Here is a 27030-nt window from a genome sequence, read left to right on the forward strand (position 1 = left end):
TCTCAGGTAATTACAGATCCTACAAAACCAAAGAGATCCTTCAAGGTTGTCCCTGATTGGCTCAATCTTAAAAAATCAAAGGTAGAAAATCCGCAGTATCTGAACTTGGTGTTAGTTATCACTGCTCAATAGCCTGTATCAGAATTGCAAAAATGAAAACATTAGGTCCACGCTTGGTATCCAGATCCTGAAACATCTCCATGAGCAGGCTTTTTTTTAACTGATCTGTTGAATAGTTATATGACACTGTTAAAATCCCAGATGAAGATCTAGCACTTGACCATTTTTGTAAATCTTCTAATTCCATAGTTGATAAACACGCCCCTTTTAAAAAGTATAGAACTTAGAACAGGTCTATCCCTGGCTTTCGGCAGAACTGTCTTCTTTACTTTTTTTCCCCCTTGTCCTGTTCAGCATTATGTCAGAAGAATTGTATTCTGAATACCTTTGATGCCAAATAGATTTGTTTTGCCAAGGGAAGTTTTATAAATGTAAAGCTCCCCTTGATGCCCATTTATTTATTTCTGTTTACAATATATGACATGAACTGAACTGAACCGGACCGGGGGACAAGGAAAGAAGAAGAGGAAAGAAGAGGAAACAGAACAAAAATAGAAACAAAAACCAGACAACCAGCTGCTACACCTGTAAAAAACAAAACAGACAACAATCCATGGCCTATGAGGGGAATCCAGCCTTAGCGCCACCAGGAGCACCTGAAAGCAGACAAGCAGAGAAAAAACAAACACACAAACAAACAAAAACAAGCACAAGAAGCGGCAATCGCATACAACACAGCTGTGGATATAGATGACCTGAGACGACATGATAATACATCAACTGCTTAGTGACCATGCTACTGGACTAATGAATGTGTGTGTTTGTGTGAGAACATGCAACACCCATGGCACAGGACCTACATGATAACCGTGCTTAGTTATGAGTGTATAAGCGTACAGGGCCACAATCCACAGCCCCCCCCCCCAAGCAATCAGAAGCAGGCAGAGAGGGCCACAAGACCCAGGCCACCAGCAGCCCCCACAGAGCACAGAACCCAGGCAGACCACCGCAGGGGCAACCACGCATCCACCCAGAAGACTGCAGAGGAAGCCCCCGGAAAGAGCCCCCATAAGCATAGGGCAGAGGCACTCCGGGAACCAGGGGTAACAGCCCACCGACCCCGCCAGGCCCCAGCCGCCCAGACATGGGCCGTGCACTGGAGCGCGAGAGCCCCCAACCCCCCCGGCAGAGGCCCCACCCAATACCCAGGAGGGCCAAGCGCCCCAGACAGCCACTAAGTGGGTCAGCGCCTGCCCCAGCGCCCCTGGCCAAGTGCCCTGGGAGTCAAGACGTGCCCACAGGTGGGTGAAGTCGCGAGCAGTGGGGAGAGGCAACGCTGATGCCCCATCGGGAGAAACACAGGCAGGCCAGGCGACAGCAAGTCCCAGATCCAGGCCCAATCATTACCACACACACTTTCACGTCCCATACATCCACACATCCACACATCCTACCTCCCTCGACTCTGCTGGGGTGTAGTGCAGCGGGCACACCAGGAGGCCAGCAACCCCCAGCCACCACAGACCCCGAACCAGCAGAACAATTAATTAATCCTCCTGGCCCCTCCTGCCCCGAGCAGACACCAGGAAGCAGGGGTGTGCGAAGAAGACCCCTCCCCTCACCCTTCTGGCTCTTCAATATTTTCTAATAGTGAGCAATTAAAATTGAGGGGCAGCCAAACTTGTAGAACTGGGAGCGCGGCACTCTGGGCAGCCTACATACCCAAAGAGCCCCGCCCACCAGATGCCACTCAGTGTAACCACCCCCCAAGACCTAATGTGTGTGTGTGAGTGTGTTTGATAAGTACTAATGTCTAAGGTGTAATTAAAACAGGGGCAGGGAACTGCAGAGTGCAACCAAAGGGGACCACCTACGTGGCCCCATCCACTGCACCCCACCGAACACACATGCCCCCAAAACCCTTCATGTGTGAGTGTGTGCTGTGTACAGGAGCCAGAAGGGAGAGGGGTATGGGGATATATAACGGGGGAGCTACTCTCCCCCAGAGAGGGCAGCCAGGGACTGGCTGCAATAGGCATCCCCGCTACCTGGGAGCCAACAATGGGCAGGAGGGCCTGATGTCCACCAGGCTCGGGGCCTGCAGCGACCATATTCCGGGAGCTACTGTACCCCCAGAAGGTACCCATCCCGCCCCACCCCACTCAACCCAACCCCACCCAGGAGGACCTCTACAAAAAACAAACAAACAACATCAAAAAACAAACAAACAAACCACCCGGTCACACCAGTCGCAGCAGCCCGGGCCTGAGACCCACCATCACCCAGCAACCCACCACCACCACTATGTGATAAAACTAATCAGAGGGGACCAGAGAGAAGGAAATTCAGCCAATTGATGTTTTGAGGAGGCAGACATTGTTTCCATGCTAATATAATCTAAAAGAAAATTTCTAAACTGGTTAATACACAGATTGTTCTTCGCTTTCCAGTTCATGAGAATATTTTTCTTTGCGATACATAACACTGTGACAACCATGTGTGCTGAGTTAATTTCCATGTTGATGTTGTCTAAGTCAACCAGTATGCACAGTGTGGGGCATGCAGGGATGCTACACTTTAGCCATGTTGATAGGTCCTCACAGACTTCAAGCCAGAACTTCTGGACAGGCGCAGAAAAACCACAAAGCGTGTGCATAATCATCAGGTGTGTTATCTGTGCAATGTGAGCAGATGTTTGAGTGTGTTAGACCCATCCTGAACATCCTTTGTCCTGTATAGTGTGTTCTATGAAGGATTTTGTATTGTATGAGCTGTAAATTAGGATTTCGAGTCTTTATGAAGGTGTTCAAACATATTTGTGGTTAGAAGCTATGACCAGAACTGATGGATAAATCTGCCTCCCATTTTGAGGATGGAAGAGACATTGTGTCATCTATCTTAGACAATAATTTATATATTTTTGATAGTAGTTTTGGGGTACAGATGCTTAGAAATTCTGCTACCCTAGTCGGGGGTTGTAAGTCTGGTTGGTGGAGGATATATCCATCCATCCATCCATCATCTGCCGCTTATCCGGGGGTCGGGTCGCGGGGGCAGCAGCTTGAGCAGAGAAACCCAGACGTCTCTGTCCCCGGCCACTTCCTCCAGCTCTTCCGGGGGGACCCCGAGGCGTTCCCAGGCCAGCCGAGAGACATAGTCTCTCCAACGTGTCCTGGGTCTCCCCCGGGGTCTCCTCCCAGTGGGACGTGCCCGGAACACCTCCCCAGGGAGGCGCCCAGGGGGCATCCTAACCAGATGCCCGAGCCACCTCATCTGACTCCTCTCAATGCGGAGGAGCAGCGGTTCTACTCCGAGCCCCTCCCGGATGACTGAGCTTCTCACCCTATCTCTAAGGGAGAGCCCAGACACCCTGCGGAGGAAACCCATTTCGGCCGCTTGTATTCGCGATCTTGTTCTTTCGGTCACTACCCACAACTCGTGACCATAGGTGAGGATGGGAACGTAGATTGACCAGTAAGTAGAGAGCTTCGCCTTCTGGCTCAGCTCCCTCTTCACAACGACGGGTCGGTGCAGAGCCTGCAACACTGCAGGCGCCGCACCGATCCGCCCGTCAATCTCCCGCTCCATTCGTCCGTCACTCGTGAACAAGACCCCGAGATACTTGAACTCCTCCTCTTGGGGAAGGATCTCATTCCCGACCCGGAGAGAGCATTCCACCCTTTTCCGGCTGAGAACCATAGTCTCGGATTTGGAGGTGCTGATTCTCATCCCAGCCGCTTCACACTCGGCTGCGAATCACTCCAGTGAGAGCTGAAGGTCACGGCCAGACGACGCTAACAGAACCACATCATCTGCAAAAAGCAGAGACCCGATTCTGAGGACGCCAAATGGGACACCCTCAACGCCCTGGCTCCGCCTAGAAATTCTGTCCATAAAAGTTAGGAACAGAATCGGTGACAAAGGGCAGCCCTGACGGAGTCCAACTCTCACCGGAAACGTATCCGACTTACTGCCGGCAATGCGGACCAAACTCTGGCACCGGTCAGACAGAGACCGAACGGCCCCTATCAATGGGTCAGGCACTCCATATTCCCGGAGCACCCCCCACAGGACTCCACGAGGGACACGGTCGAACGCTTTCTCCAAGTCCACAAAACACATGTAGACTGGTTGGGCGAACTCCCATGCACCCTCCAGGATCCTGCCGAGGGTATAGAGCTGGTCCACTGTTCCACGGCCAGGACGAAAGCCACACTGCATCTCCTGAATCCGAGGCTCGATTATCCGACGGATCCTCCTCTCCAATACCCCCGAATAGACCTTACCAGGGAGGCTGAGGAGTGTGATACCCCTATAGTTGGAACACACCCTCCGGTCCCCCTTTTTAAACACCCCAATCTGCCAGTCCAGAGGCACTGTCCCCGATGTCAACGCGATACTGCAGAGGCGTGTCAGCCAAGACAGCCCTACAACATCCAGAGCCTTGAGAAACTCAGGACGGACCTCATCCACCCCCGGGGCCTTGCCACCGAGGAGCTTTTTAACCACCTCGGCAACCTCAGCCCCAGAAATGGGAGGCCCCGTCTCCGAGCTCTCAGACTCTGCCTCTTCCGAGCACGTGTTGGTAGGATTGAGGAGTTCCTCGAAGTACTCCCCCCACCGACTCACAACATCCCTAGTTGAGGTCAGCAAAGCCCCGTCCTCAACAGTGTTGACTGTGAGCCGCTCCCCCCCCCCTGAGACGCCGGATGGTGGACCAGAATCTTTTCGAGGCCGTCCGGAAATCGTTCTCCATGGTCTCACCGAACTCCTCCCAGGCCCGAGTTTTTGCCTCACAACCGCCGAAGCCGTGGCCCGTCTGGCCCGTCGGTACCTATCAGCTTCTTCCAGGGTCCCACTGGCCAAAAAGGCCCGATAGGACTCCTTCTTCAGCTTGACGGCTTCCCTCACCACTGGTGTCCACCAGCAGGTTCGAGGGTTGCCGCCACGACAGGCACCGACCACCTTACGGCCACAACTCCGACCAGCTGCCTCGGCAATGGAGTCACGGAACATGGCCCATTCGGACTCAATGTCCCCCACCTCAAATATGGTTGAAGCTCTGCCGGAGGTGGGAGTTAAAGCTCCTTCTGACGGGGGATTCTGACAAACGCTCCCAGCAGACCCTCACAATACGTTTGGGCCTGCCAGGTCTGATCGGCATCCTCCCCCACCAGCGGAGCCAACTCACCACCAGGTGGTGATCAGTTGACAGCTCCGCCCCTCTCTTCACCCGAGTGTCCAGGACATACGGCCTTAAGTCCGATGATACAACCACAAAGTCGATCATCGAACTGCGGCCAAGGGTGTCCTGGTGCCAAGTGCACATATGGACACCCTTATGCCTGAACATGGAGTTCGTTATGGACAGTCTATGACTGGCAGAGAAGTCCAACAACATAACACCACTCTGATTCAGATCGGGGGGGCCGTTCCTCCCAATCACACCCCTCCAGGTCTCACTGTCATTGCCCACGTGAGCATTGAAGTCCCCCAGCAGAATGAGGGAGTCTCCGGTAGGAGCATTCTCCAGTGCCTCCCCCAGAGACTCCAAAAAGGGTAGGTACTCTGAACTGCTGTTTGGCGCATAGGCACAAACAACAGTGAGGACTCGTCCCCCCACCCAAAGGCGAAGGGAGGCTACCCTCTCGTTCACTGGGGTAAACCCCAATGTACTGGCACACAGCCGGGGGGCAATAAGTATGCCCACACCTGCTCTGCGCCTCACACCACGGGCAACTCCAGAGTGGAAGAGAGTCCAACCCCTCTCAAGAGTACTGGTTCCAGATCCCAAGCCGTGCGTCGAGGTGAGTCCGACTATATCTAACGGTCTGATGAAGTTTCAACAATAAACAACAAACTTTGTATTATGAGAAAGAACCAGACTCATTCTTCAGGAATCCGAAAATAAGCTCTATTTTACGAGTTATGCACGAATTCGGATTCTCCTATAAAACGAATTCCTTAACTCAAACCATGTTAAGACTGCTTTGTCCTTCATATTTATTCATGTCTAATCAAGTTTCAATGATAAACAACGTTGTACTTTGTAGAATGAGAAAGAACTTCTTCAGCAATAAGCATCTCTCGACAAATGACGAAATACAGATTTTGCTATAAAATTAATTGCTATCAGCCTGACTAAAACTGTTTGTCTTCCTTATTTATCCACTTCAAATCAAGTTTCAACAAATAAAAAAATTTTGTAGTTTGAGAAAGAACAACTTAATCTTGAGCAATCAGTATAAAAAGAGGGTAAGCAAAGGTGCGAATGTCAAACCATACATGATCAAAACAGGGAGCGGAGGTGTTTGGCTGAGACAAGGTGTGAATGTCCACCCATAATTAATGAAAAGCGGGCAACAAGTAGGTTCGAATGCCCAACCATACATCATCAAAAGCAGGAGTGGATATGTTCGGCTACAAGAAGGTTTGAACGTCTGACCATAGTTTGTAAAAAGCGGGTAAGAAAAGGTTCGAATGCCCGAACATACACCATCAAAGGAGGGAGCGGAGGTGTTCCGCTGTAAGAAGGTGTGAATGTCCGACCATAGTTGGTAAAAAACGGGTAAGAAAAGGTTAAAATACCCGACTGTACACAATCAGTAGCGGGTGCGGAGTTGTTCGGCTACTAAAAGGTGTGAAAGTCCAACCATGGTTTGTAAAAAGCGGGTAAGAAAAGGTGCGAATGCCCGAAAATGTATGATCAAAAGAGGGAGCGGAGGTGTTTGGCTGCAAGAAGGTGTGAATGTACACCCATAATTACTGAAAAATGGGTAAGAAAAGGTGCGAATGCCCAACTATACATAATCAAAAGCAGGAGTGGATGTGTTCGGCTCCAAGAAGGGTTGAATGTCTGACCATAGTTTGTAAAAAGCAGGTAAGAAAAGGTTTGACTGCCCGAACATACACCATCAAAAGAGGGAGCGGAGGTGTTCCGCTGTAAGAAGGTGTGAATGTCCGACCATAGTTGGTAAAAAGCGGGTAAGAAAAGGTTAAAATACCCGACTGTACACAATCAATAGCGGGAGCGGAGTTGTTCGGCTACTAAAAGATGTGAAAGTCCGACTATGGTTTGTAAAAAGCGGGTAAGAAAAGGTGCTAATGCCCGACAATGTATGATCAAAAGAGGGAGCGGAGGTGTTCGGCTGCAAGAAGGTCTGAATGTCCAACCATAATTTGTAAAAACCGGGAAGGAAAGGCTCGAAAGCCCGACTATACACCATCAAAAGCGGGAGCAGAGTGGTTCAGCTGCAAGAAGGTCTGAATGTCCATCAATAATTGCTTTAAAACATGAAAGAAAATTTTCGAATATCATCCGCACATGATCATAAGAAGGAGAGGAGGTGTTCAGCTGCAAGAAGGTGTTAATGTCCACCCATAATTCCTGAAAAATGGGTAAAAAAAGGTGCGAATGCCCAACCATACATTATCAAAAGCAGGTGTGAATGTCAGATCATAATTTGCAAAAAGCTGATGAGAAAGGGTTAGAATGCCCGACTATACACCATCAAATGCGGGAGCGGAGGTGTTCGGCTCTGAGTAGGTGTGAATGTCCGACCATAATTGCTGAAAAATGTGTTAGAAAAGGAAAGAATGCCGGACCATACATCATCAAAAGCGAGAGAGGTGGTGTTCGGCTGCAAAAAGGTGTAAATGTTCGACTAAAGTTTGTAAAAAGCGGGTAAGACATGGTGCGAATGCCTGACAAGGTATGATCAAAAGCAGGAGCGGAGGTGTTCAGCTGCAAGAAGGTCTAAATGTCCATCAATAATTGCTAGAATACATGAAAGAAAATTTTCGAAAATCAAACCGCACATGATCATAAGTGGGAAAGGAGGTGTTCAGCTGCAAGAAGGTGTGAATGTCCACCCATTATTCCTGACAAATGGGTAAAAAAAAGGTGCGAATGCCCAACCATACATCATCAAAAGCAGGAGTGGATGTGTTCGGCTACAAGAAGGTGTGAACGTCCAACCAAAGTTTGTAAAAAGCAGTTAAGAAAAGGTTTGAATATCCAACCAAACATAATCAAAAGCGGGAGCATAGCTTTTCGACTGCAAGTAGGTGTGAATGTCAGATCATAATTTGCAAAAAGCTGATGAGAAAGGGTGAGAATGTCCGACTGCACACCATCAAATGCGGGAGCGGAGTTGTTCGGCTGTGAGTAGGTGTGAATGTCCAGCCATAATTACTCACAAACGGGTAAGAAAAGGTAGTATTGCCAGACCATACATGATCAAAACAGGGAGCGGAGGTGGTTCAGCTGCAAGAAGGTGTGAATGTCCGACTAAAGTTCAAATATATTAACAAAAGCGGGAGGAGAGGTCTTCGGATGAGAGTGGTTGAGAATTTCCAACCATAATCTATAAAATTCGGTGAAAAAAAGGTGTGATAGAACACTAAAAGGTGGAGCGGAAATGTTCGGCTGCAAGAAGGTGTGAATGTCCGACTATATTTGGTGAAAAGCAGGTGAAGCAAGGTCTGAATGCCCAACCTTACATTATCAAAAGCGAGATCAGAGGTGTTTGGCTGCAAGAAGGCCATAGTTTGCCAAAAGCGGGTAAGCTGCGAATGACCAACTAAATATCAACAAAACAGGGAGCGGAGGTGTTTGGCTGTGACAAGGTGTGAATGTCCACCCAAAATTAATGAAAAGCGGGCAAAAAGTAGGTTTGAATGCCCAAGCATACATCATCAAAAGAAGGAGTGGATGTGTTCGGCTACAAGAAGGTTTGAATGTCCGAGCATAGTTTGTAAAAAGCGGGTAAGAAAAGGTTCGAATGCCCAAACATACACCATCAAAAGAGGGAGCGGAGGTGTTCCGCTGTAAGAAGGTGTGAATGTCCGACCATAGTTGGTAAAAAGTGGGTAAGAAAAGGTTAAAATACCCGACTGTACACAATCAATAGGGGGGGCGGAGTTTGTAAAAAGCAGTTAAGAAAAGGTTCGAATATCCAACCAAACATAATCAAAAGCGGGAGCAGAGCTGTTCGACTGCAAGTAGGTGTGAATGTCCAGCCATAATTACTCACAAACGGGTAAGAAAAGGTAGTATTGCCAGACCATACATGATCAAAACAGGGAGCTGAGGTGGTTCAGCACCAAGGTGTGAATGTCTGACTATAGTTTGTAAAAAGCGGGTAAGATAAGGTGCGAATGCCCGGCAATGTATAATCAAAAGAGGGAGCAGAGGTTTTCGGCTACAAGAAGGTTTGAATGTCCGACCATAGTTGGTAAAAAGCGGGTAAGAAAAGGTTCAAATGCCCGAATATATACCATCAAAAGCGGAAGCGGAGGTGTTCGGCTGCAAGAAGGTGTGAACGTCCGACCAAAGTTGGCAAAAAGCAGTAAAGAAAAGGTTCGAATGTCCAAACATAATTAAAAGCGAGAGAGATTGTGTTCAGCTGCAAGTAGGTGTGAATATCCAGCCATAATTACTCACAAACGGGTAAGAAAATGTAGTATTGCCAGACCATACATGATCAAAACAGGGAGCGGAGGTGGTTTAGCTGCAAAAAGGGGTGAATGTCCAACTAAAGTTCAAATATATTAACAAAAGCGGGAGGAGAGGTCTTCGGATTAGAGTGGTTGAGAATTTCCAACCATAATCTATAAAATGCGGTGAAAAAAAAGGTGTGAAGGAATGAATTTTATAGCAAAATCCGAAATCATGCATAACTCCGCAAAAGGAACGTATTGCTCAACCAAAGGGATGCTTCTTTCTCATTCAGGATAATATGAGGAACTTTATGCTTGATACATTTTAGACATGGATAACTATGAAGGACAAAGCAATTTTAACTTGGTTTGAGCAAAGCAATTCATTTTATAGGAAAATCCGAAATCGTGCAGGACTCATGAAAGTAAGCTTATTCTCGGATTCCTGATCCTCCAGTGTTGCTCTTTCCTATACTGCAAAATACAGCCTTGTTCTTTGTTGAAATCGATATAGACATTGATAAATATGAAGGACAAAGCAGTTTCCACTTTGTTTGAGTGAAGGAATTAATTTTATAGCAAAATCCCAAATCAAGCAGAACGTATGAAAATAAGCTTGTTTTCGGATTCCTGATCCTTCAGTGTTGCTATTTCTTCTACTGCAAAATACAATGTTGTTCTTTGTTGAAGTCAATCTAGACATTGATAAATATGAAGGACAAAGCAGTTTTAACATAGTTTGAGTAAAGGAATTCATTTTATACATAAAATCCCAAATCATGCAGAACGTATGAAAATAAGCTTATTCTCGGATTCCTGTTCCTTCAAGTGTTGCTCTTTCTACTACTGCAAAATACAATGTTGTTCTTTGTTGAAGTAAATCTAGACATTGATAAATATGAAGGACAAAGCAGTTTCCACTTTGTTTGAGTGAAGGAATTAATTTTATAGCAAAATCCCAAATCAAGCAGAACGTATGAAAATAAGCTTGTTTTTGGATTCCTGATCCTTCAGTGTTGCTATTTCTTCTACTGCAAAATACAATGTTGTTCTTTTTTGAAGTCAATCTAGACATTGATAAATATGAAGGACAAAGCAGTTTTAACATAGTTTGAGTAAAGGAATTCATTTTATACATAAAATCCCAAATCATGCAGAACGTATGAAAATAAGCTTATTCTCGGATTCCTGTTCCTTCAAGTGTTGCTCTTTCTACTACTGCAAAATACAATGTTGTTCTTTGTTGAAGTAAATCTAGACATTGATAAATATGAAGGACAAAGCAGTTTTCACTTGGTTTGAGTGAAGGATTTGCAGCTGAAAACCTCCCGCTCCCGCTTTTGATTGTGTATAGTCGGGCTTTCGAGCCTTTTCTTACCCGGTTTTTAGAAATTATGGTTGGACATTCAGACCTTGCAGCCGAAGACCTCCACTCCCTCTTTTGATCATACATTGTCGGGCATTCGCACCTTGTCTTACCCGCTTCCCTGTTTTGATCATGTATGGTCTGGCAATACTACCTTTTCTTACCCGTTTGTGAGTAATTATGGCTGGACATTCACACCTACTTGCAGTCGAACAGCTCTGCTCCCGCTTTTGATGGTATATATTCGGGCATTCCAACCATTTCTTAGCAGCTTTTTACAAACCATGGTTGAACTTTCACACCTTCTTGTAGCCGAACACCTCCGCTTCCGCTTTTGATGGTATATATTCAGGCATTCGAACCTTTTCTTAGCAGCTTTTTACAAACTATGGTCGGACATTCAAACCTTCTTGTAGCCGAAAACCTCCGCTCCCTCTTTTGATCATACATTGTCGGGCATTCGCACCTTTTCTTACCCGTTTTTTACAAACCATGGTCGGACTGTCACACATTCTTGTAGCCAAACACATCCGCTCCCGCTATTGATTGTGTACAGTCGGGTATTTTAACCTTTTCTTACCCACTTTTTACCAACTATGGTCGGACATTCACACCTTCTTACAGCGGAATACCTCCGCTCCCTCTTTTGATGGTGTATGTTTGGGCATTCGAACCTTTTCTTACCCGCTTTTTACAAACTATGCTCGGACATTCAAACCTTCTTGTAGCCGAACACATCCACTCCTGCTTTTGATGATGTATGGTTGGGCATTCAAACCTACTTGTTGCCCGCTTTTCATTAATTTTGGGTGGACATTCACACCTTGTCACAGCCAAATACCTCCGCTCCCTGTTTTGATCATGTATGGTTGGACATTCGCACCTTTTCTCACCCGCTTTTTGCCAACTATGGTCGGCTGTTCACAGCTTCCTCTCCACCATACTTGTATGGTGGGATATTCACACCCACTTGCATCCGAAGACCTTTTGTTGATATTTAGTCGGTCATTCGCAGCTTACCCGCTTTTGGCAAACTATGGCCTTCTTGCAGCCAAACACCTCTGATCTCGCTTTTGATGATGTAAGGTTGGGCATTCAGACCTTGCTTCACCTGCTTTTCACCAAATATAGTCGGGTATTCACACCTTCTTGCAGCCGAACACTTCCGCTCCACCTTTTAGTGTTCTATAACACCTTTTTTTTCACCGCATTTTATAGATTATGGTTGGAAATTCTCAACCACTCTCATCCGAAGACCTCTCCTCCCGCTTTTGTTAATATATTTGAACTTTAGTCGGACATTCACACCTTCTTGCAGCTGAACCACCTCTGCTCCCGCTTTTGATGGTGTATAGTCAGGCATTTGAACCTTTTCTTACCCGCTTTTTACAATCTATGGTCGGACATTCAAACCTTCTTGTAGCCGAAAACCTCCGCTCCCTCTTTTGATTATACATTGTTGGGCATTCGCACCTTATTTACAAACTATAGTCACACATTCACACCTTGCAGCTGAGCCACCTCAGCTCCCTGTTTCGATAGTGTATGTTCGGGCATTCGAACCTATTCTTACCCCCTTTTTACAAACTATGCTCGGAGATTCACACCTACTCACAGCTGAACAACTCCGCTCCCGTATTTGATGATGTCTTGTCCGGCATTCTAGTCTCTTCTAACACATTTTTCAGCAATTATGGTCGGACATTCACACCTACTCACAGCCGAACACTTCCGCTCCCGCATTTGATTGTGTATAGCCGGGCATTCTCACCCTTTCTCATCAGCTTTTTGCAAATTATGATCTGACATTCACACCTACTTGCAGTTGAACAGCTCTGCTCCCGCTTTTGATTATGTTTGGTTGGATATTCGAACCTTTTCTTAACTGCTTTTTACAAACTTTGGTCGGACGTTCACACCTTCTTGCAGCCGAACACATCCACTTCCACTTTTGATGGTATATATTCGGGCATTCGAACCTTTTCTTACCCGCTTTTTACAAACCGTGGTAGGACTTTCACACCTTCTTGTAGCCAAACAACTCCGCTCCCGCTATTGATTGTGTACAGTCGGGTATTTTAACCTTTTCTTACCCGCTTTTTACCAACTATGGTCGGACATTTACACCTTCTTACAGCGGAACACCTCCGCTCCCGCTTTTGATGGTGTATAGTCAGGCATTTGAACCTTTTCTTACCCGCTTTTTACAAACTATGGTCGGACATTCAAACCTTCTTGTAGCCGAAAACCTCCGCTCCCTCTTTTGATCATACATTGTCGGGCATTAGCACCTTTTCTTACCCGCTTTTTACAAACCATAGTCGTACTTTCACATCTTTTAGTAGCCGAACAACTCCGCTCCCGCTATTGATTGTGTACAGTCGGGTATTTTAACCTTTTCTTACCCGCTTTTTACCAACTATGGTCGGACATTTATACCTTCTTACAGCGGAACACCTCCGCTCCCGCTTTTGATGGTGTATAGTCAGGCATTTGAACCTTTTCTTACCCGCTTTTTACAAACTATGGTCGGACATTCAAACCTTCTTGTAGCCGAAAACCTCCGCTCCCTCTTTTGATCATACATTGTCGGGCATTAGCACCTTTTCTTACCCGCTTTTTACAAACCATAGTCGTACTTTCACATCTTTTAGTAGCCGAACAACTCCGCTCCCGCTATTGATTGTGTACAGTCGGGTATTTTAACCTTTTCTTACCCGCTTTTTACCAACTATGGTCGGACATTCACACCTTCTTACAGCGGAACACCTCCGCTCCCTCCTTTGATGATGTATGGTTGGGCATTCGAACCTACTTGTTGCCCGCTTTTCATTAATTATGGCTGGACATTCACACCTTGTCTCAGCCAAACTCCTCCGCTCCCTGTTTTGATCATGTATGGTTTGACATTCGCACCTTTGCCCACCCTCTTTTTATACTGATTGCTCAAGATTAAGTTGTTCTTTCTCAAACTACAAAATTTTTTTAATTGTTGAAACTTGATTTGAAGTGGATAAATAAGGAAGACAAACAGTTTTAAGTCAGGCTGATAGCAATTAATTTTATAGCAAAATCTGTATTTCGTCATTTGTCGAGAGATGCTTATTGCTGAAGAAGTTCTTTCTCATTCTACAAAGTACAACGTTGTTTATCATTGAAACTTGATTAGACATGAATAAATATGAAGGACAAAGCAGTCTTAACTTGGTTTGAGTTAAGGAATTCGTTTTATAGGAGAATCCGAATTCGTGCATAACTCGTAAAATAGAGCTTATTTTCGGATTCCTGAAGGATGAGTCTGGTTCTTTCTCATAATACAAAGTTTGTTGTTTATTGTTGAAACTTCATCAGACCGTTAGATATAGTCGGACTCACCTCGACGCACGGCTTGGGATCTGGAACCAGTACTCTTGAGAGGGGTTGGACTCTCTTCCACTCTGGAGTTGCCCGTGGTGAGAGGCGCAGAGCAGGTGTGGGCATACTTATTGCCCCCCGGCTGTGTGCCAGTACATTGGGGTTTACCCCAGTGAACGAGAGGGTAGCCTCCCTCCGCCTTGGGTGGGGGGACGAGTCCTGACTGTTGTTTGTGCCTATGCGCCAAACAGCAGTTCAGAGTACCTACCCTTTTTGGAGTCTCTGGGGGAGGCACTGGAGAATGCTCCTACCGGAGACTCCCTCATTCTGCTGGGGGACTTCAATGCTCACGTGGGCAATGACAGTGAGACCTGGAGGGGTGTGATTGGGAGGAACGGCCCCCCCGATCTGAATCAGAGTGGTGTTATGTTGTTGGACTTCTGTGCCAGTCATAGACTGTCCATAACGAACACCATGTTCAGGCATAAGGGTGTCCATATGTGCACTTGGCACCAGGACACCCTTGGCCGCAGTTCGATGATCGACTTTGTGGTTGTATCATCGGACTTGCGGCCGTATGTCCTGGACACTCGGGTGAAGAGAGGGGCGGAGCTGTCAACTGATCACCACCTGGTGGTGAGTTGGCTCCGCTGGTGGGGGAGGATGCCGATCAGACCTGGCAGGCCCAAACGTATTGTGAGGGTCTGCTGGGAGCGTTTGTCAGAATCCCCCGTCAGAAGGAGCTTTAACTCCCACCTCCGGCAGAGCTTCAACCATATTTGAGGTGGGGGATATTGAGTCCGAATGGGCCATGTTCCGTGACTCCATTGCCGAGGCAGCTGGTCGGAGTTGTGGCCGTAAGGTGGTCGGTGCCTGTCGTGGCGGCAACCCTCGAACCTGCTGGTGGACACCAGTGGTGAGGGAAGCCGTCAAGCTGAAGAAGGAGTCCTATCGGGCCTTTTTGGCCAGTGGGACCCTGGAAGAAGCTGATAGGTACCGACGGGCCAGACGGGCCACGGCTTCGGCGGTTGCTGAGGCAAAAAACTCGGGCCTGAGAGGAGTTCGGTGAGACCATGGAGAACGATTTCCGGACGGCCTCGAAAAGATTCTGGTCCACCATCCGGCGTCTCAGGGGGGGGGAAGCGGCTAACAGTCAACACTGTTTACAGTGGGGACGGGGCTTTGCTGACCTCAACTAGGGATGTTGTGAGTCGGTGGGGGGAGTACTTCGAGGAACTCCTCAATCCTACCAACACGTGCTCGGAAGAGGCAGAGTCGGAGAGCTCGGAGACGGGGCCTCCCATTTCTGGGGCTGAGGTTGCCGAGGTGGTTAAAAAGCTCCTCGGTGGCAAGGCCCCGGGGGTGGATGAGGTCCGTCCTGAGTTTCTCAAGGCTCTGGATGTTGTAGGGCTGTCTCTGCAGTATCGCGTGGACATCGGGGACAGTGCCTCTGGACTGGCAGATTGGGGTGGTGGTCCCCCTCTTATAAAAGGGGGACCGGAGGGTGTGTTCCAACTATAGGGGTATCACACTCCTCAGCCTCCCTGGTAAGGTCTATTCGGGGGTATTGGAGAGGAGTATCCGTCGGATAATCGAGCCTCGGATTCAGGAGATGCAGTGTGGCTTTCGTCCTGGCCGTGGAACAGTGGACCAGCTCTATACCCTCGGCAGGATCCTGGAGGGTGCATGGGAGTTCGCCCAACCAGTCTACATGTGTTTTGTGGACTTGGAGAAAGCGTTCGACCGTGTCCCTCGTGGAGTCCTGTGGGGGGTGCTCCGGGAATATGGAGTGCCGGACCCCTTGATAGGGGCCGTTCGGTCTCTGTATGACCGGTGCCAGAGTTTGGTCCGCATTGCCGGCAGTAAGTCGGATACGTTTCCGGTAAGAGTTGGACTCCGTCAGGGCTGCCCTTTGTCACCGATTCTGTTCCTAACTTTTATGGACAGAATTTCTAGGCGGAACCAGGGCGTTGAGGGTGTCCCATTTGGCGACCTCAGAATCGGGTCTCTGCTTTTTTGCATATGATGTGGTTCTGTTACCGTCGTCAGGCCGTGACCTTCAGCTCTCACTGGAGTGATTCGCAGCCGAGTGTGAAGCGGCTGGGATGAGAATCAGCACCTCCAAATCCGAGACTATGGTTCTCAGCCGGAAAAGGGTGGAATGCTCTCTCCGGGTCGGGAATGAGATCCTTCCCCAAGAGGAGGAGTTCAAGTATCTCGGGGTCTTGTTCACGAGTGACGGACGAATGGAGCGGGAGATTGACGGGCGGATCGGTGCGGCGCCTGCAGTGTTGCAGGCTCTGCACCGACCCGTCGTTGTGAAGAGGGAGCTGAGCCAGAAGGCGAAGCTCTCTACTTACTGGTCAATCTACGTTCCCATCCTCACCTATGGTCACGAGTTGTGGGTAGTGACCGAAAGAACAAGATCGCGAATACAAGCGGCCGAAATGGGTTTCCTCCGCAGGGTGTCTGGGCTCTCCCTTAGAGATAGGGTGAGAAGCTCAGTCATCCTGGAGGGGCTCGGAGTAGAACCGCTGCTCCTCCGCATTGAGAGGAGTCAGATGAGGTGGCTCGGGCATCTGGTTAGGATGCCCCCTGGGCGCCTCCCTGGGGAGGTGTTCTGTGCACGTCCCACTGGGAGGAGACCCCGGGGGAGACCCAGGACACGTTGGAGAGACTATGTCTCTCGGCTGGCCTGGGAACGCCTCGGGGTCCCCCCGGAAGAGCTGGAGGAAGTGGCCGGGGACAGAGACGTCTGGGTTTCTCTGCTCAAGCTCCTGCCCCCGCGACCCGACCCCCGGATAAGCGGCAGATGATGGATGGATGGATGGATATATCCTCCACCAACCAGACTTACAACCCCCGACTAGGGTAGCAGAATTTCTAAGCATCTGTACCACAAAACTACTATCAAAAATATATAAATTATTGTCTAAGATAGATGACACAATGTCTCTTCCATCCTCAAAATGGGAGGCAGATTTATCCATCAGTTCTGGTCATAGCTTCTAACCACAAATATGTTTGAACACCTTCATAAAGACTCGAAATCCTAATTTACAGCTCATACAATACAAAATCCTTCATAGAACACACTATACAGGACAAAGGATGTTCAGGATGGGTCTAACACACTCAAACATCTGCTCACATTGCACAGATAACACACCTGATGATTATGCACACGCTTTGTGGTTTTCTGCGCCTGTCCAGAAGTTCTGGCTTGAAGTCTGTGAGGACCTATCAACATGGCTAAAGTGTAGCATCCCTGCATGCCCCACACTGTGCATACTGGGTGACTTAGACAACATCAACATGGAAATTAACTCAGCACACATGGTTGTCACAGTGTTATGTATCGCAAAGAAAACTATTCTCATGAACTGGAAAGCGAAGAACAATTGTGTATTAACCAGTTTAGAAATTTTCTTTTAGATTATATTAGCATGAAAACAATGTCTGCCTCCTCAAAACATCAATTGGCTGGATTTCATTCTCTCTGGTCCCCTCTGATTAGTTTTATCACATAGTGGTGGTGGTGGGTTGCTGGGTGATGGTGGGTCTCAGGCCCGGGCTGCTGCGACTGGTGTGACCGGGTGGTTTGTTTGTTTGTTTTTTGATGTTGTTTGTTTGTTTTTTGTAGAGGTCCTCCTGGGTGGGGTTGGGTTGAGTGGGGTGGGGCGGGATGGGTACCTTCTGGGGGTACAGTAGCTCCCGGAATATGGTCGCTGCAGGCCCCGAGCCTGGTGGACATCAGGCCCTCCTGCCCATTGTTGGCTCCCAGGTAGCGGGGATGCCTATTGCAGCCAGTCCCTGGCTGCCCTCTCTGGGGGAGAGTAGCTCCCCCGGTATATATCCCCATACCCCTCTCCCTTCTGGCTCCTGTACACAGCACACACTCACACATGAAGGGTTTTGGGGGCGTGTGTGTTCGGTGGGGTGTAGTGGATGGGGCCACGTAGGTGGTCCCCTTTGGTTGCACTCTGCAGTTCCCTGCCCCTGTTTTAATTACACCTTAGACATTAGTACTTATCAAACACACTCACACACACACATTAGGTCTTGGGGGGTGGTTACACTGAGTGGCATCTGGTGGGCGGGGCTCTTTGGGTATGTAGGCTGCCCAGAGTGCCGCGCTCCCAGTTCTACAAGTTTGGCTGCCCCTCAATTTTAATTGCTCACTATTAGAAAATATTGAAGAGCCAGAAGGGTGAGGGGAGGGGTCTTCTTCGCACACCCCTGCTTCCTGGTGTCTGCTCGGGGCAGGAGGGGCCAGGAGGATTAATTAATTGTTCTGCTGGTTCGGGGTCTGTGGTGGCTGGGGGGTTGCTGGCCTCCTGGTGTGCCCGCTGCACTACACCCCAGCAGAGTCGAGGGAGGTAGGATGTGTGGATGTGTGGATGTATGGGACGTGAAAGTGTGTGTGGTAATGATTGGGCCTGGATCTGGGACTTGCTGTCGCCTGGCCTGCCTGTGTTTCTCCCGATGGGGCATCAGCGTTGCCTCTCCCCACTGCTCGCGACTTCACCCACCTGTGGGCACGTCTTGACTCCCAGGGCACTTGGCCAGGGGCGCTGGGGCAGGCGCTGACCCACTTTGTGGCTGTCTGGGGCGCTTGGCCCTCCTGGGTATTGGGTGGGGCCTCTGCCGGGGGGTTTGGGGGCGCTCGGGCTCCTGGGGCCCAGGTCCAGTGCACGGCCCATGTCTGGGCGGCTGGGGCCTGGCGGGGTCGGTGGGCTGTTACCCCTGGTTCCCGGAGTGCCTCTGCCCTATGCTTATGGGGGCTCTTTCCGGGGGCTTCCTCTGCAGTCTTCTGGGTGGATGCGTGGTTGCCCCTGCGGTGGGCTGCCTGGGTTCTGTGCTCTGTGGGGGCTGCTGGTGGCCTGGGTCTTGTGGCCCTCTCTGCCTGCTTCTGATTGCTTGGGGGGGGGCTGTGGATTGTGGCCCTGTACGCTTATACACTCATAACTAAGCACGGTTATCATGTTGGTCCTGTGCCATGGGTGTTGCATGTTCTCACACACACACACACACATTCATTAGTCCAGTAGCATGGTCACTAAGCAGTTGATGTATTATCATGTCGTCTCAGGTCATCTATATCCACAGCTGTGTTGTATGCGATTGCCGCTTCTTGTGCTTGTTTTTGTTTGTTTGTGTGTTTGTTTTTTCTCTGCTTGTCTGCTTTCAGGTGCTCCTGGTGGCGCTAAGGCTGGATTCCCCTCATAGGCCATGGATTGTTGTCTGTTTTGTTTTTTACAGGTGTAGCAGCTGGTTGTCTGGTTTATGTTTCTATTTTTGTTCTGTTTCCTCTTCTTTCCTCTTCTTCTTTCCTTGTCCCCCGGTCCGGTTCAGTTCAGTTCATGTCATATATTGTAAACAGAAATAAATAAATGGGCATCAAGGGGAGCTTTACATTTATAAAACTTCCCTTGGCAAAACAAATCTGTTTGGCATCAAAGGTATTCAGACTACAATTCTTCTGACATAATGCTGAACAGGACAAGGGGAAAAAAAAGTAAAGAAGACAGTTCTGCCGAAAGCCAGGGATAGACCTGTTCTAAGTTCTATACTTTTTAAAAGGGGCGTGTTTATCAACTGTGGAATTAGAAGATTTACAAAAATGGTCAAGTGCTAGATCTTCATCTGGGATTTTAACAGTGTCATATAACTATTCAACAGATCAGTTAAAAAAAAGCCTGCTCATGGAGATGTTTCAGGATCTGGATACCAAGCGTGGACCTAATGTTTTCATTTTTGCAATTCTGATACAGGCTATTGAGCAGTGATAACTAACACCAAGTTCAGATACTGCGGATTTTCTACCTTTGATTTGTTAAGATTGAGCCAATCAGGGACAACCTTGAAGGATCTCTTTGGTTTTGTAGGATCTGTAATTACCTGAGAAAGGTTGATATTGGTACACACCTTTTTTAAATGATCAGAGGCAGAGTTCAACTTGTTTAAATTAAAATTGCCACACAGAGATTGGGTTTAGGCCACATGCACACAGAATGACATCAACAAATATAAGAAATATTAAACATTTACACATAGATTTTTGAATATATGTAGAGGAATGATACTTTGAAATGTGATCATTGCGGAGTTATGATCAGTTGAGTAATGAAGGTTGAACTATTCTGGGAAAGAGGTTCTATTCCCAGCATCATGATGGACACTCCTGATATAGAAGGTTTCGCTAACGCATTGGAATTGTTTTACTATTTTCATATGCATGTGCAATGAAGAATTGCTTGCTGCTGATAAATGCAAAGAAGAACAGCTTACACATAGATGCTCACATATAGGCTGCTGAATGCAATGAAGACCTGCTTATCAAGTAAAGTTCAATGTCAATGTTTAATATTCAATTAGGATTTGCAAAACAGTGAAGTTAAACAATGAATGGGTCCATAGTCGGTATGAGAAGACTACAGGAATATTTACCTGGGTGTACGTTCAAACAGAGATGAGAAAATTGCGATAAATAATTGTTTGTTTGTTTGTTAGTATGTATAGGAATGTTATGTGTATAAACTGTGTTGAGTTATAGTTACTCAGTAGTGTCTCAGTGAAACAACCGACGGCGGAAGCCTTGCGGTGACAACAAAAGCAGTGTTTTACTGATCAGTCAAGTTGCTCCAGTGTACTCCATACAAACTGGTTGGCTACTGAAGGGATAGAAAATGGGGAATACTTGTTTTAAAGCAAACAAGGAATTAGATGGGAAAAATACATGTTTTAACGGGACCCAGACAATATTAAATACTCAGACAGATGGGAGAAGAAGTGTAGTTTTGTAGGAAATCACAAAATTATTACATAGAATTAGTGAAATCAATTGAAGAATGCCTTTCTGAAGAGCTGTTTACCACAGATGAGCAGCTTTGCGACCAAGCACATTGTAGATCGCTTTACTGCCAAAATGATCTAATTTAATGGATTGGTTTAGACATGCATAACAGCATTTTAAGAACAAAGAGAGAAACAAAAAGGGACAACGCTTCATGGTGGAAGGTGATGTATAAATAACTGTGTATATGATGAAGGGGGTGGCAACACCCATTCCGAAATCCCGCCATTCCGACATCCCGCTATTCCGACATCCCACCATTCCGACATACCACCATTCCGACATGCAAACGTCCCACCATTCCGACATCCCACCATTGCGACATCCCGCTATTCTGACGTTCAAATGTCCCACCATTCCGACAAGGCTTTCCGTATAAGGAAATGTGTGTTACTCAACAGGTGAGTCCCTTCTTTCTGTTCATGCAATTTATATGTTTAACACGTTTATAGACAAGCGTTATTAAAAACACAAAGTCTCGGCAACTGGAGGAGGAGAAGCAGTCCGCGGTGGTTTTCAATCACACACTCCAATGCCACTTGTTTCAACTTCCGAAAATTTAATCCAGGAAAAAAAGGCTTACAAACATGGACCAAAACGGCTCCATAACACGCACAAGAATCCAAAAGAAACGAAAGTTAACTAAAAGAAAGCAAATAAACAGTATGAAGTGGTCAAAATTGGTTTTACGCATGCCTATGTGCGTCTGGCACATGCGTCTTCGGGCTCTCCCACGTTGGTTTGTGGATGAAAGCTATATGTTCAGCTGTAATGTCATGTAAAAACAATCTCTACATGACATTGTGTGACCAGTTAGGTCCTTAAGATATCAACAGGCTGTATAAAGCTACAACCGTTGCGGCTGTGTGTTTGTGCCAAATGCGCAAAGCCCATCCACGCTTCCAAAAATTGGAGTGAGTACTCATAAATCACGTGAATAACATGAATAAACGTTTTTACTGAATTTTGTTGTGTTTTATACGTTCTATGCTGTCATTTCTCTCTTCTCCTATTGGCAAGGCAAGGCAGAGTGCTCGCAACTGTGTCCTGTGCAGTAGCCGTGATATCTGTAATTGCAATTATTACTTTTGCATATGATGACAGCGTGCAAAAGACGCATGGGCTCTGTGGAGAGCTCCGCTCCAGCTGGCTGCTGTGACAGCTCACTGACACTGTATTTCTCCTTAATCAGTTTCAGTCTCGCCAGAGTTACATTAATATCTGTATTTTTATATTTGAAATTCAGGGGATTTTGATAATAGATTATTAAAGTTTGTTTGCGAGGCTGTGGCCTCTGCATGTGCAAAGCTTGTGCGCCAAACTTTAGGGCGTATTTGCGCCGGCATATCATTAGTGCAAAATGTTTTGGGTAAAAAATAGGCTATTAAAAGGAACTGTCGGAATGGCGGTATGTTAAAAAAAACAAAAAACATACCGCCATTCCGACCATAGGAGGAAAAAAGTGTCGGAATGGTGGGACGTTTGATAAAAAATTAAGTGTCGTCATTCCGACAATTGGAGACCCATGTCGGAATGGCGAGATGTCGGAATGGCATCATGTAACCATGATGAAGGAGAGACCATTTGAGCAGCACAGCCATTTCGCAGCACAGGGACAGCAGTCCAAGTTACAGGATCTCCCACGTGGTATCACCTGTCACATTGTGTCAAGGCATCAAAAGAAGAAAAAATCACCAAACTCAAGGACAAAAAGACAAAGACTCCGGTGAACGAAGACAGAGGACTGACAAACCAGAAATACAAAAGGATTCTCGATATCAAGATCCAGAAGAAGAGGCTAACAATGCCACGAACACTTACGATGCTGGGAATGATGCCAGCAATGAACAGAGAAGAAGATTCAGTGTCATCAATCTGCATTACGTGCCTCTAATGAGGGGGTGAATATAGAATCCTCAACGATTACAACGTCTCTGGGAACTGTGACAACAACAAGGTTTAAACCATTTTGATATATATTGTAACCTATTGTCTAAGGAATAGTGCTGAAAATGAGGTAAATCTAATCCACCACTGTCCTTGGTCTTCTGTAGGGTTTTTAAACTAATACGTGGTGGTTTGTTTTTCCACAGAAATTTGGAGATGCATGAATCTAGTGACTTAAACTAAGTAGCAGATGGTTTTATGGGGATCATTGAGAACAAATAGTTAACTTTTGGTAGTATCATCATTTTAATGGATGTAACTCTCCCCATAAGTGATATAGGTAAGGACTTCCAACGAGAGATCGTCCTCTACTGTCTTTAATAATTGCACATAATTTAGCTTTGTTAGCTCTGAGAGCCTGGAGGAAATGTTTATGCCTAAATATCTAATATTTCCTGACTGTAAAGTGATCGCAGGTATATTATGGACCCTACAGTTAATGGGCAGAACTGTGGTCTTAGACCAGTTGATAGAGTAGTCAGAAAGTGCTGAGAATTTATTTATGAGTGTGATCGTGTGACTGAGAGACGTCTGTGAGTTCTGAAGGAAAAGTAATACATCATCAGCATAAAGACTTATTTTATGCTCAATATTTTGGGATTAATTACTCACAAACGGGTAAGAAAAGGCAGTATTGCCAGACCATACATGATCAAAACAGGGAGCGGAGGTGGTTCAGCTGCAAGGTGTGAATGTCTGACTATAGTTTGTAAAAAGCGGGTAAGATAAGGTGCGAATGCCCGACAATGTATGATCAAAAGAGGGAGCGGAGGTTTTCGGCTGCAAGAAGGTCTGAATGTCCACCCAAAATTCCTGAAAAATGGGTAAAAAAAGGGTGCGAATGCCAAACCATACATCATCAAAAGCAGGAGTGGATGTGTTCGGCTACAAGAAGATTTGAATGTCCATCAATAATTGCTTTAAAACATGAAAGAAAATTTTCGAATATCAAACCGCACATGATCATAAGCGGGAGAGGAGTTGTTCAGCTGCAAGAAGGTGTGAATGTCCACCCATTATTACTGAAAAATGGGTAAGAAAAGGTGAAAATGCCAAACCATACATCATCAAAAGCAGGAGTGGATGTGTTCGGCTACAAGAAGGTTTGAATGTCCGACCATAGTTTGTAAAAAGCGGGTAAGAAAAGGTTCGAATGCCCGAACATAGACCATCAAAAGAGGGAGCGGAGGTGTTCCGCTGTAAGAATGTGTAAATGTCCGACCATAGTTGGTAAAAAGCGGGTAAGAAAAGGTTAAAATACCCGACTGTACACAATCAATAGCGGGAGCGGAGTTGTTTGGCTACAAGAAGGTGTGAAAGTCCGACCACGGTTTGTAAAAAGCGGGTAAGAAAAGGTTCGAATGCCCGAATATATACCATCAAAAGTGGAAGTGGATGTGTTCGGCTGCAAGAAGGTGTAAACGTCCGACCAAAGTTTGTAAAAAACAGTTAAGAAAAGGTTCGAATATCCAACCAAACATAATCAAAAGCGGGAAAAGAGCTGTTCGACTGCAAGTAGGTGTGAATGTCAGATCATAATTTGCAAAAAGCTGATGAGAAAGGGTGAGAATGCCCGGCTATACACCATCAAATGCGGGAGCGGAAGTTTTTGGCTGTGAGTAGGTGTGAATGTCCGACCATAATTGCTGAAAAATGTGTTAGAAGAGACTAGAATGCCGGACAATACATCATCAAATGCGGGAGCGGAGTTGTTCGGCTGTGAGTAGGTGTGAATCTCCGAGCATAGTTTGTAAAAAGGGGGTAAGAATAGGTTCGAATGCCCGAACATACACTATCAAAACAGGGAGCTGAGGTGGCTCAACTGCAAGGTGTGAATGTTTGACTATAGTTTGTAAATAAGGTGCGAATGCCCAACAATGTATAATCAAAAGAGGGAGCGGAGGTTTTCGGCTACAAGAAGGTTTGAATGTCCGACCATAGTTTGTAAAAAGCGGGTAAGAAAAGGTTCAAGCGCCTGACTACACACCATCAAAAGCGGGAGCAGAGGTTTTCCGCTGTAAGACGGTGTGAATGTCCGACCATAGTTGGTAAAAAGCGGGTAAGAATAGGTTAAAATACCCGACTGTACACAATCAATAGCGGGAGAGGAGGTGTTCAGCTGCAAGAAGGTGTGAATGTCCACCCATAATTACTGAAAAATGGGTAAGAAAAGGTGCGAATGCCAAACCATACATTATCAAAAGCAGGTGTGAATGTCAGATCATAATTTGCAAAAAGCTGATGAGAAAGGGTGAGAATGCCCAACTATACACCATCAAATGCGGGAGCGGAGTTGTTCGGCTGTGAGTAAGTGTGAATCTCCGACCATAATTGCTGAAAAATGTGTTAGAAAAGGTAAGAATGCCGGTCCATACATCATCAAAAGCGGGAGAGGTGGTGTTCGGCTGCAAGTAGGTGTGAATGTCCAGCCATAATTACTAACAAACGGGTAAGAAAAGGTAGTATTGCCAGACCATACATGATCAAAACAGGGAGCGGAGGTGGTTCAGCTGCAAGAAGGTGTGAATGTCCGACTAAAGTTCAAATATATTAACAAAAGCGGGAGGAGAGGTCTTCGGATGAGAGTGGTTGAGAATTTCCAACCATAATCCATAAAATGCGGTGAAAAAAAAGGTGTGATAGAACACTAAAAGGTGGAGCGGAAGTGTTCGGCTGCAAGAAGGTGTGAATGTCCGACTATATTTGGTGAAAAGCAGGTGAAGCAAGGTCTGAATGCCCAACCTTACATCATCAAAAGCGAGATCAGAGGTGTTTGGCTGCATGAAGGCCATAGTTTGCCAAAAGCGGGTAAGCTGCGAATGACCGACTAAATATCAACAAAAGGTCTTCGGATGCAAGTGGGTGTGAATATCCCACCATACAAGTATGGTGGAGAGGAAGCTGTGAACAGCTGACCATAGTTGGCAAAAAGCGGGTGAGAAAAGGTGCGAATGTCCAACCATACATGATCAAAACAGGGAGCGGAGGTGTTTGGCTGTGACAAGGTGTGAATGTCCACCCAAAATAAATGAAAAGCGGGCAACAAGTAGGTTTGAATGCCCAACCATACATCAGCAAAAGCAGGAGTGGATGTGTTCGGCTACAAGGTTTGAATGTCCGAGCATAGTTTGTAAAAAGCGGGTAAGAAAAGGTTCGAATGCCCAAACATACACCATCAAAAGAGGGAGCGGAGGTGTTCCGCTGTAAGAAGGTGTGAATGTCCGACCATAGTTGGTAAAAAAACGGGTAAGAAAAGGTTAAAATACCCGACTGTACACATTCAATAGCGGGAGCGGATGTGTTTGGCTACAAGAATGTGTGACAGTCCGACCATGGTTTGTAAAAAACGGGTAAGAAAAGGTGCGAATGCCCGACAATGTATGATCAAAAGAGGGAGCGGAGGTTTTCGGCTACAAGAAGGTTTGAATGTCCGACCATAGTTTGTAAAAAGCGGGTAAGAAAAGGTTCAAATGCCTGACTATACACCATCAAAAGAGGGAGCGGAGGTGTTCCGCTGTAAGACGGTGTGAATGTCCGACCATAGTTGGTAAAAAGCGGGTAAGAAAAGGTTAAAATACCTGACTGTACACAATCAATAGCGGGAGCGGAGTTGTTCGGCTACAAGAAGGTGTGAAAGTTCAACCATGGTTTGTAAAAAGCTGGTAAGAAAAGGTTCGACTGCCCGAATATATACCATCAAAAGCGGAAGCGGAGGTGTTCGGCTGAAAGAAGTTGTGAACGTTCGACCAAAGTTTGCAAAAAGCAGTTAAGAAAAGGTTCGAATGCCCGAATATATACCATCAAAAGCGGGAGCAGAGCTGTTCGACTGCAAGTAGGTGTGAATGTCCAGCCATAATTACTCACAAATGGGTAAGAAAATGTAGTATTGCCAGACCATACATGATCAAAACAGGGAGCTGAGGTGGTTCAGCTGCAAGGTGTGAATGTCTGACTATAGTTTGTAAAAAGCGGGTAAGACAAGGTGCGAATGCCCTACAATGTATGA

Source organism: Leuresthes tenuis, unplaced genomic scaffold, assembly GCF_036924035.1.
Source record: "Leuresthes tenuis unplaced genomic scaffold, fLeuTen1.0.hap1 SCAF_8, whole genome shotgun sequence".
Lineage (NCBI taxonomy): Eukaryota > Metazoa > Chordata > Actinopteri > Atheriniformes > Atherinopsidae > Leuresthes > Leuresthes tenuis.